The 10000-nt window shown below is 41.0% G+C and overlaps 1 protein-coding gene across 1 annotated transcript in view; it reads left to right on the top strand.

Moving 5' to 3' along the window:
• Positions 1–10000, top strand: part of LOC143298865 (protocadherin-11 X-linked-like) — an 80787-nt gene that overhangs the window by 37074 nt on the left and 33713 nt on the right. Inside the window, exon 2 of the mRNA XM_076611868.1 lies at positions 3821–3898. The gene's annotated coding sequence lies outside the window, so the exon portion shown is untranslated. The remainder of the gene's footprint in view (positions 1–3820; positions 3899–10000) is intronic.

Genomic DNA, 10000 nt, shown 5'->3' with positions numbered 1-10000 from the left:
TAAAGTTTTTTGAATCTTGAATCTTGAATCTTGAATCTCTCTCTTCCCCCCCCCCCCCGACCCCAACCCACAGAATCGGCGTGCGTGCGTGTGCAAATTAAAGTGTAGAAGAAATCCTACCCCTGGGGCTATAATTATCAATGGTTTTGTTTTGTTTTTAATTTTAATGATAGTGCCTATACGTACAGCCATAAAACTCCCCAAGAAAGCTTGCAACCTTAACCAGAACATACGATCCGGATGCGAAGACAATACAAAGATGAATAAGAAGACGAAACTAATAAGGATCGTCTTCATAAGAGAGAGAGAGAGAGAGAGAGAGAGAGAGAGGGGGGGGAGGGAGAGGGGAGGCATGATGGGGAAGCGGGAAGGGGAGGGCGTGTGTGTGTGTGTGGGGGGGGGGGGGGGGAGGGGGGTTGCGCAGAAGAAGAAGAAGACGAAGAAGAAAAGGAAAACCTCCACTCGCCTGAGCGCAGTCAGGGCGGACATTGATTTTATCCCGCAAATGCTCTTGTTTTCTTTGTCAACGCCCCACCCGTGGCGTGTAAGCTTCAACTTTCTTTTCTTTCTTTCTTTCTTTCTTTCTTTCTAATACATTCTCGGTTTTCCCTCTTTGACATTTTTGTTGTCACACACTGCTTGCCTCCAGGCGTGTCTTGTTTCTTGACGTATTTCGCTCCTGATGGTGGTGGTGGCGGATGTGGTGGTGGTTGTTGATGGTGGTGGCGGTTGTGGTGGTGGAGGTGGTTGTGGTGGTTGATGGTGGTGGTGGTGGTGGAGATGGTTGCGGTGGTTGTTGATGATGGTGGTGGTGGTGGAGGTGGTGGTGGTGGTTGTTGATGGTGGTGGTGGAGGTGGTTGTGGTGGTTGTTGATGGTGGTGGTTGTGGTGGTTATGGTAGTGGTGGTAGTGGTGGGAATGGTGAAAGCCTTGGGGAAATTGTAGTGGTTGTCTTACGATTAACATTTTCTCTTTCTGTTGATATATATATATATATATATATATATATATATATATATATATGTGTGTATATATATATATATATATATATATATATATAATAATAAATAATAAAACGCACGACGGCCATTATGTGAAGCCACAGACACCACCCCTAACCAAGCAAGCAAGCAAGCAAATAACTTACAAACGTAGCATACTAATAACCCAACCAACCAGCCAACCAGGCTATTACCTAATCAATAAACCAATCGACCCACCGACCAACCAACCAACCAGTAAATTAACTGATTAATCAACCAACCGAATAACGAATGAGCTGCTCTTCTGGTCAACATTTTTTTTCCCAGTCCCTGTTCCGAACTTGTTATGGCATCGAGGCTGCTCTTCTTCAAATCAGTTTCCTCTCTTGACACTTCTTGATTTGAAAGTAGCTTTTGACACAGCTGTTCACTGCATTTCATTTTGGTTGGGTTGTCTGAAACATGTTGTCATGGTTCAAGATTGAGCACGTTTGGTTTCTGAGTCTGAAAGGAAGCGAATAATTTTAGTCATAGGGTGTCAGTCTGATCCTTCTCACCTCCTGTATGCTGCGCCCCAGGGCTTGGTGCTGGGATCTATCCTGTTTATGTTGTAAACGTAACCTTTGTCTGACTGATGCTTTTTTCGACATGACATGCTTGATTCAACATCATAGCTGATTCTGTTTCTTTTTTCCCCCTTTTTTTCTTATTCTCAATTTCAAGAATTTCCTCATCTCGATATCTTCGGGGTTTTTTTTCGGCTGTCACCCGTGTGTTTCAGCTTTCTGATAGATGTAAGCGGTTCCATGGGCAGCGTGCCTGAAATCGATCTTGTCATCTAAAAACAGACAAACAAACAAACGAAACAACTCTCTTTTCTCTGTCCATTACGCACCATTTGTGTCATCATTTGAATCTGAACTTAGACATATATGTAACTTAGTATGGTTGCTAGTTTACATTCCATTCTGTGAATGTTCATACCTACTCGTATACAGATACATTGGGCAACGTTATTCTAAGATATCCAGGGAATTAATAAAAGTTTATGCAGAACTTACTTAAAAATCTTGCGTTGTTGGCCAGTTATGTTTTTCATTATGTTCCCGGAGAAGAGAGAGAGAGAGAGACAGACAGACAGACAGACAGACAGACAACTACGTTCTGTAGTCAACGGATTGAGTCAAGGAAGTGCCGTGGAAACTTGTCAGGATGGTGTTTGTTTGTTTGTTTGTTTGGTTTAAAAAAAAAAAAAAAACTTTTTGGATGGATTTATCCACCTGTTTGTGTGCTGCTTGAGTTTGATGGGCAGGAACACGGGGTGGGGGGGGGGGGGGGGGCAAGAGTCTAGACGCTGCATTACATCAAACTGAACGCAGCACACACACACACACACACACACACACACACACACACACACAGAGAGAGAGAGAGAGGTGGAATGGAGAGAATGATTGAGAGACGGAGAAGGAAAGTCAGAGGGTGGTGCAGGGAGGGAGAAGAGAGAGAGAGAGAGAGAGAGAGAGAGAGAGAGAGTAAAAGAGGGGAATAATATATATATATATATATATATATATATATATATATATAGAGAGAGAGAGAGAGAGAGAGAGAGAGAGAGGGAGGGAGGTTATTTGATTTGACATGTTTGTTCTGTAATCGGTGTTGTTTCATGTAACGGGTCACTGGCAGAATGTGAAATCATTAGGATTTTCTATAATACATACATATCTTTGTTCCTCCCTCTCTTTGTCTCTCTCTCTCTTTCTTTCTCCTCCTCCTCTTCCTCCCCCTCCTCACTGTATATTGTAAACATACAATATACAATCAACTTTAACAGCGGGATATTAAAACGTGTTGTCTTCAAGCTTCCGCCAGTGATAAAGCAAAAAAGAAAACGAGTTGGCCATGAGGGCTTCTTCGACATCAAGGACAATCAAAATATTTTGTTCCTGAAGTTGAACATTTTGCCGACAGTTTGGGGTGGAATAAAAATGTATAGTTAATGCGCGAATGTAGTTTAATTTAAAAAAAAAAAAAAAAAAAAAGACTATGGAAAAAGCAACACCACCACAAGCTGCAAGAACTTTTATGTTTATGTTTTTGTTTGTTGTGGAGCCTTGAACACTCTGTATGTTCAGCCACATCATTCATTCTGACTTGAAGGGGGTGTGGGTGTGTGTGTGTGTGTGTGTGTGTGTGTGTGTGTGTGTGTGTGTGGGGTGAATCAGCGACAACAAAAACTGTGTTGTGTGTGTGTGTGTGTGTGTGTGTGTGTGTGTGTGTGTGCGTGCGCGCGCGCGTGCGTGTGTTCCTAAATGTCCATAACTTACACATGTTTCAATGTGAAAAGTCAGACTTTTCTAGAGAATTAGACGAGAATGTGTGTGTGTGTGTGTGTGTGTGTGTGTGTGTGTGTGTGTGTGTGTGTGTGCGTGCGTGCGTGTGTGTGTGTGTGTGTGTGTGTGTGTGTGTGTGTGTGTGTGTGTGTGTGTGTGTGTGTGTGAGAGAGAGAGAGAGAGAGAGAGAGAGAGAGAGAGAGAGAGAGAGAGAGAGAGAGAGAGAGAACTGCATCAAATGTGAAGCAGACTGTTTTTAATTCGAGTTTATTTTATTCTTCTCCTTCTTGTCATTGTTATCAATCATTATTGGTATTATTGTTGTTGTTGTTGTTACTGCTGTTATTGTTGTTGCTGTTGTCGTTATTATTAGTAGTAGTAGTAGCAGCAGCAGCAGCATTAGTAGTATTGTTGTTTATTTGTTGATTTTGTTGTTGTTGTTATGTTTATTTTTCTGTTCATATATTTCTTTATTCACGTGTTTGAGTTGATTTTCAGAAAACGGTACCAAGCTCAACTGCACGCGATCAGTCCTATATTCACGAAGACACCGACATTCTGTGCGCTCGACTTGATGTGAGTTTGTGTGTGTGTGTGTGTGTGTGTGTGTGTGTGTGTGTGTGTGTGTGTGTGTGTGTGTGTGTGTGTGTGTATTTGTATTTGTATTTGTATTCCTTTTTATCACAACAGATTTCTTTGTGTGAAATTCGGGCTGCTCTCCCCAAGGAGAGCGCGTCGCTACACTACAGCGCCACCCATTTTTTTTTGTATTTTTTTCCTGCGTGCAGTTTTAATTGTTTTTCCTGTCGAAGTGGATTTTTCTATAGAATTTTGCCAGGAACAACCCTTTTGTTGCCGTGGGTTCTTTTACGTGCGCTAAGTGCATGCTGCACACGGGACCTCGGTTTATCGTCTCATCCGAATGACTGTCGGCGGCTGAGCCGTGATTCGAACCAGGGCCCTCAGATTCTCTCGCTTCCTAGGCGGACGCGTTACCTCTAGGCCGTGTGTGTGTGTGTGTGTGTGTGTGTGTGTGTGTGTGTGTGTGTGTGTGTGTGTGTGTGTGTGTGTTTGGGAGGTAGGGGTGATACACTTTAAAAGTATGATGATGATGATGATGATGATATGGATACTTATATCGCTCCTATCCTCGGTCGGAGACCAAGCTCCGAGCGATTTACAAACACGGCGTTGCAAAACTGTCACTCAACCAGGTTTCTGTCACGCACACATAACTTATACTCATATAGACATGTAACATTTTACGTGTATGACCATTTTGTTTGTTTACCCCGCCATGTAGTCAGCCATACATTGTCCCACCAGGCGTCGTTACCGAGATTCGAACCCAAGACCATCAGATTGAAAGTTCAGCCGCTTTAACCACTCGCCTAGGAGGTTCTTTATTTTATGTTTCCGTTTTCCAGATATAAAAAAAAAACAACAAAAGCATCCAACTCTCTTTGATGTGCTAGAAAACAACAGACATACGGTCTGAGTTGTTAATGTTGCTGTTGTTGTTGTTGTTGTTGCTGTTGTTTTTGCTCTTCTTCTTCTTCTTCTTCTTCTTCTTCTTCTTCTTCTTCTTCTTCTTCATCTCCTCCTCCTCCTCATCATCATCATGATGCTCGTCCTCCATCTCCTTCTCCTCTTCCCCCTCATTACTATTATTACTATTATTAAACTTTATTGTTCAAATATCATACTGCAATGTTTAATGAGATTTGCTGAATGAAGAAAGCATGAAAATGTAATTTGCTGGTCTTCGTTTTAGCTTTGGTGTTGTTTTCTATCATTCCCCCAGATATATATATATATATATATATATATATATATATATATATATATATATATATATATATATATATATATATATATATATATATATATCTTTCTTGTTTCGTTGCTTTCTTTCTGTCTGTCTGTCTTACTTTCATCGTATCTTTGGTCTTTCTTTCTCTTTCTTTTTTTTTCCTCTTGATACCTGTCTGTCCTTTCTTTTATTACATTTTTCTTCCCCTCTTTATCTCACTTTCTTTCTACTACATTTCTTTCTTTATCTCTTCTTTCTTTCTTTTTCTCCTTCTTCATTATCTCTTCTTTCTTTTCATTGTTTCCTTTCCTCTGTCGTTCTTTCTTTTCTTTCTATCTTTCTTTCTTTCCTTCTTCTTTGTGACTTTCTTTCTTGACTTTTCAGTTTTTCTTATCCCTTCATCTAATTTGCCCTTCCTTTCTTATTTTTCTATTCTCTCTATCTTATTTTTTCTTTCTTTCTTTTCTTTCTTTCTTGATTATCTGTCTTGCCTCATACTTTTCTTACTGTCTGCTTTGGGTAAACAGGTATGAAGGAATAACTGAACTTCTGATAAAACGAAGATGAACGTCAGTAACCAATTCCTGATGACATCAAGTAACACAACAAAATTTGTTTTGAACGTGATAAAAACAACAAAACAAAACAAAAACAAACAAAAAAGTTTTAATCATAAAACAACAAATGACTTCTCCTTAATTTCCGAAGGAAAAAAAACAAGAGCTCTGTTGTCAATTCAATCATGGATAAAGCCCCCCCCCCCCCCCCCCCCCCCCCCCCCCACCTCCCATCAACCTCTCCCCCCCCCTCCCCCCACCACCACCCCCAAAAAAAGAAGAAGAAGAAAAAAAAAAGAGATACCTGTCGCAATTTTACGAGACAAAAAAGTACTGATCTTCCAGTGGAGTTTGATGAAAATCTTCTTGTCGCTAGTTGTTGTTGTTGTTGTTGTTGTTTCAAACACAAAGTCGTTTGCAAGTGTGTTGCTCTAGATAGATATAGAAATGCCGAGAGACAAAAAGCACGTGAAGTTCATCGGAGTGCCTTTTTCGTTGCTTTATATTACTTTAAATAGTTTATTTTATTCTTTTCTTTTCTTTTTCTTTTTTTATTTAAAAATATATACAATTACACGTATGATTTGGATAAGGTAAACTGTGCAAGGTATCATGTTGTGTTGTTTTCGTGGCGGTGGTGATGTATATCTATGCATGTGCGCTTGCGAGAGAGAGAGAGAGAGAGAGAGAGAGAGAGAGAGAGACAGACAGACAGACAGACAGACAGACAGACAGACACGCGCATACACTCAGACACCTAGACATTAAGATAAAGCTTTCCCTTCTTCAGACAATCATGATTCCCCATCCACACATACATTATTAAATCATGTACGCCTACTCAAGCGTATACCCATAGGCTCCTCGGAACTGCTCAAGCGTCGCCTGTGACTTATGGAGCGTGTGATTCCAACCTTTTTCTCTCTTTTTTTTTTTTTTTTTTGTTGCACCTGGATCACTTTCCTCCTGCCACCTCATCATTCACAATGTGGTGTTCCTCTCACTGACCACATATATATATATATAATAATAATAACGGACTTCACCTCCAGTCGTCCGTGTAAATTATTATCACTTTCCTTAAGGGAGAGGGGGTAACTAAGCGTGCATGTACGGTAAAGTATACCTTGACGTTTATGACGTCTAGGTTGTTAGAAAGTGCACTGACATTGAGTTGGCACTCGGCTGGTGTATAGCTTGTCTCCTTCTTGTCACTGACTATAATATATATATATATATATATATATATATATATATATATATATATATATATATATATATATATTATTTTATTTTTATTTTTTTTCTATTTTTTTTTTCTACAAAATCAGTTGGGAGTAGGACAAAAACATAGGAACCCGAATTTTTTTTCTCTTCTTCTAAGGCTTAGCAGCAGTAAAGTCATGCTACTACCAGAACTGCTTTTTTAAAATTTTTTTTTTTTTATTTTTTTTTTTACTAGGAATAGTAAACACCACGATTACAAATCTTGGAATAGTATACGCGCGCTATAAACCTGAATAGTCTGCTTTTTTTTTTTTATAGACAAGGGTTAGTACACTCACGACACAAACCAGAACTTTTTTTCTTTAGAAACTGGATAGTAAACACACGCTGTGAACATAGTTTTTATTTTATTTTTGGTTATTTTTGTGTGTGTTTTTTTGTTTTTTTTCAATATAAAAGTAGGGTCAGCGAAACATGCGCTACAAACCTCAACTGTTTTTAGACCAGGGTTGTAAAAACACACGACCACAAACCGGAACGATCTTTTTAGACAAGGAATAATCATCACAAAAGGCTAACCAGAACTCTTTTTTTTTTTTTTTGTTGTTGAAAGAATAGGGATAATGAAACACACGCTCAGTAAGATAGCTTCTTTTTTTTTTTTTTTTTTTTTTTTTTTTAAGTTTGGGGTAGTGAACATGCTTCAAACCAGTACTGTTGTTATACTAGGAGCTGTAAACACAAGCTTCATACAAACCACAACTGCTTTTAGACTGGGAGTCAACACACTTTACGTGTCACCACGGGAAGCGAACGTCAACCAGTTCAGCTCAACAACCTTTGTACACACACATATACCTACTTTCCGCGGATCCTCACGCGCGCGCACACGCACACACACACACACACACACACACACACACACACACACACGCACACACACAAATCACCCGTAACAACAAAAGAGGGGTGTAGATATTATATAGGTCCGTGAGGTGAGCTATACTATAGTTAATAGCCCGGGCCATCAGACTTGTGTGTCCAACACCAACACTTCTCCCTGACCGAGACCCCAGGGCTATTACGCTCTCTGGACAGCAACGAACTGGGCGACTCTACTACCCCTGGAACAAGTTGTAAGGTAAATATTAGCACCTTGTAGGAAATGAGAGGCCCAAGTCCAAAGCACTCTATGCTTGAGAGACCAGTGCCACCTGGGTGATAGAAAGGGGTGGGGGGTGGGGGTGGGGGGTGGGGAGGGGTGAGGTGGGCAGGTGGGTAGGTTCTGTGGTAGTGGTGATGACTGTGAATTAGGAGTCACTGACCACTGGGATGCTCACTGCGTGTTGTGTGGTCTCTAGCTGTGTGCTGGTTTGGGCACAGTGTGGATGGAATACGGTACAGCAGTTTTTGTGGTCTCGTCGTGTTTGTGTTATAGTGTGTGTGTGTGTGTGTGTGTGTGTGTGTGTGTGTGTGTGTGTGTGTGTGTGTGTGGCGTATATTATATTGCATTATATTGTGTTGCATTGCATTGTATTGCAGTATATTGCACTGTATTGTGATGCATTGTGTTGCATTATATTGCACTGTATTGTGTTGCATTGCATTGCGGTATTGTAGTGTATTACAGTATATTGCATTGTGTTGTTTTGTGTTGAAGTGTATTATTTTACATTGTATTGTATTGCGTTGTTGTGCAATTTATTGTTTTGTCTTATATTGAAGTGTAGAGTGTTGTGTTGCAGTGTAGTGCAGTGTATTATATTATATTGCACGGTGTTGTTGCGCGCACTCATTGTAATGTATCATCATCACCATCATCATCATGATCATCATCATCATCATCATCATCATCAACATCATTCTCTCTGTTCTTGAGCAAAGTCGCTGTTTTTGTTAGTTACTGAGGTATGCTTTACGCCTCTGGCATCTTATAGACCTTGTACTGTGACGAGTGTGAGGTGACGGACAACAGTGAAGATACAGCAATGGCTGTAGACCAGGGGCCAGACCGCTCTAGGTTAATAGTGGCTTAACTCTCTCCATACGAACGGCGAAAGAGACGACGTTAACAGCGTTTCACCCCAATTACCATCATCAAAATATTGCAAGCGGAAGGCTCTTATACTGAAGACGTGAATGTTGACAAAGATACCACAATTCTGACGACGGAAGCTAAAGGTTGGGTCATTCAGACACCCACTGGACATCCGAGGGGTCTGTGTAGAGGAGAAGAGAGGAATGGCCGTACTGAGTGAGTTAAAACATCGGGGCATTGAATTCGCAATCGCTGTGTCTGGTCCTTGGCATAGGCAGGCGGGGCCCAGTTCTCTTCCTTCCGCTCTTTTAATCTTCCCCAACCAAAGTCAGGTTCACGTATTCACGCTTGGTGGAGTGAAGAAACTCGGAGAAAACTGCCTTTCCCAAGGACACAACACCGCTGCCGAAACAGGGCCTCGAACCCTGCTCATGTTGAAAGCTGGATCCGAAGTCCAACGCTTAACCGATTCTTCAGCGGCGCCTCTCTTAACAGTGGCTACAAGAAGGTTAAAACTATCTGAAGAACGGCGCCTCTCTTAACAGTGGCTACAAGAAGGTTAAAACTATCTGAAGAACGGCGCCTCTCTTAACAGTGGCTACAAGAAGGTTAAAACTATCTGAAGAACGGCGCCTCTCTTAACAGTGGCTACAAAAAGGTTAAAACTATCTGAAGAACGGCGCCTCTCTCAACAGTGGCTACAAGAAGGTTAAAACTATCTGAAGAACGGCGCCTCTCTCAACAGTGGCTACAAGAAGGTTAAAACTATCTGAAGAACGGCGCTTCTCTTAACAGTGGCTACAAGAAGTTTAAAACTATCTGAAGAGCGCGTGCGACCCAGCACGGCAAAAAACAGTTTGGAGCGCAAATGTAATAAGCGACTTCTACTTCCAGACAGGCGCCTGTCTTTTTGTTCGTCTATTATTAAGTTTGCGTCCCAGACAATCTTTTGCTGCCGGGTATTGTGTCTTTATTAAGTTTGCATTTTGTATGAGTGTAGGGTGTTGGTCCCCATGTCGGCTGTTGGATATGGCCGCAGAGAA

The sequence above is a fragment of the Babylonia areolata genome, chromosome 24 (assembly GCF_041734735.1).
Source record: "Babylonia areolata isolate BAREFJ2019XMU chromosome 24, ASM4173473v1, whole genome shotgun sequence".
In the NCBI taxonomy this organism is placed as follows: Eukaryota; Metazoa; Mollusca; class Gastropoda; order Neogastropoda; family Buccinidae; genus Babylonia; species Babylonia areolata.
Note: the sequence above shows the minus strand (reverse complement) of the source record. Positions and strands in the feature narration are given on the sequence as shown.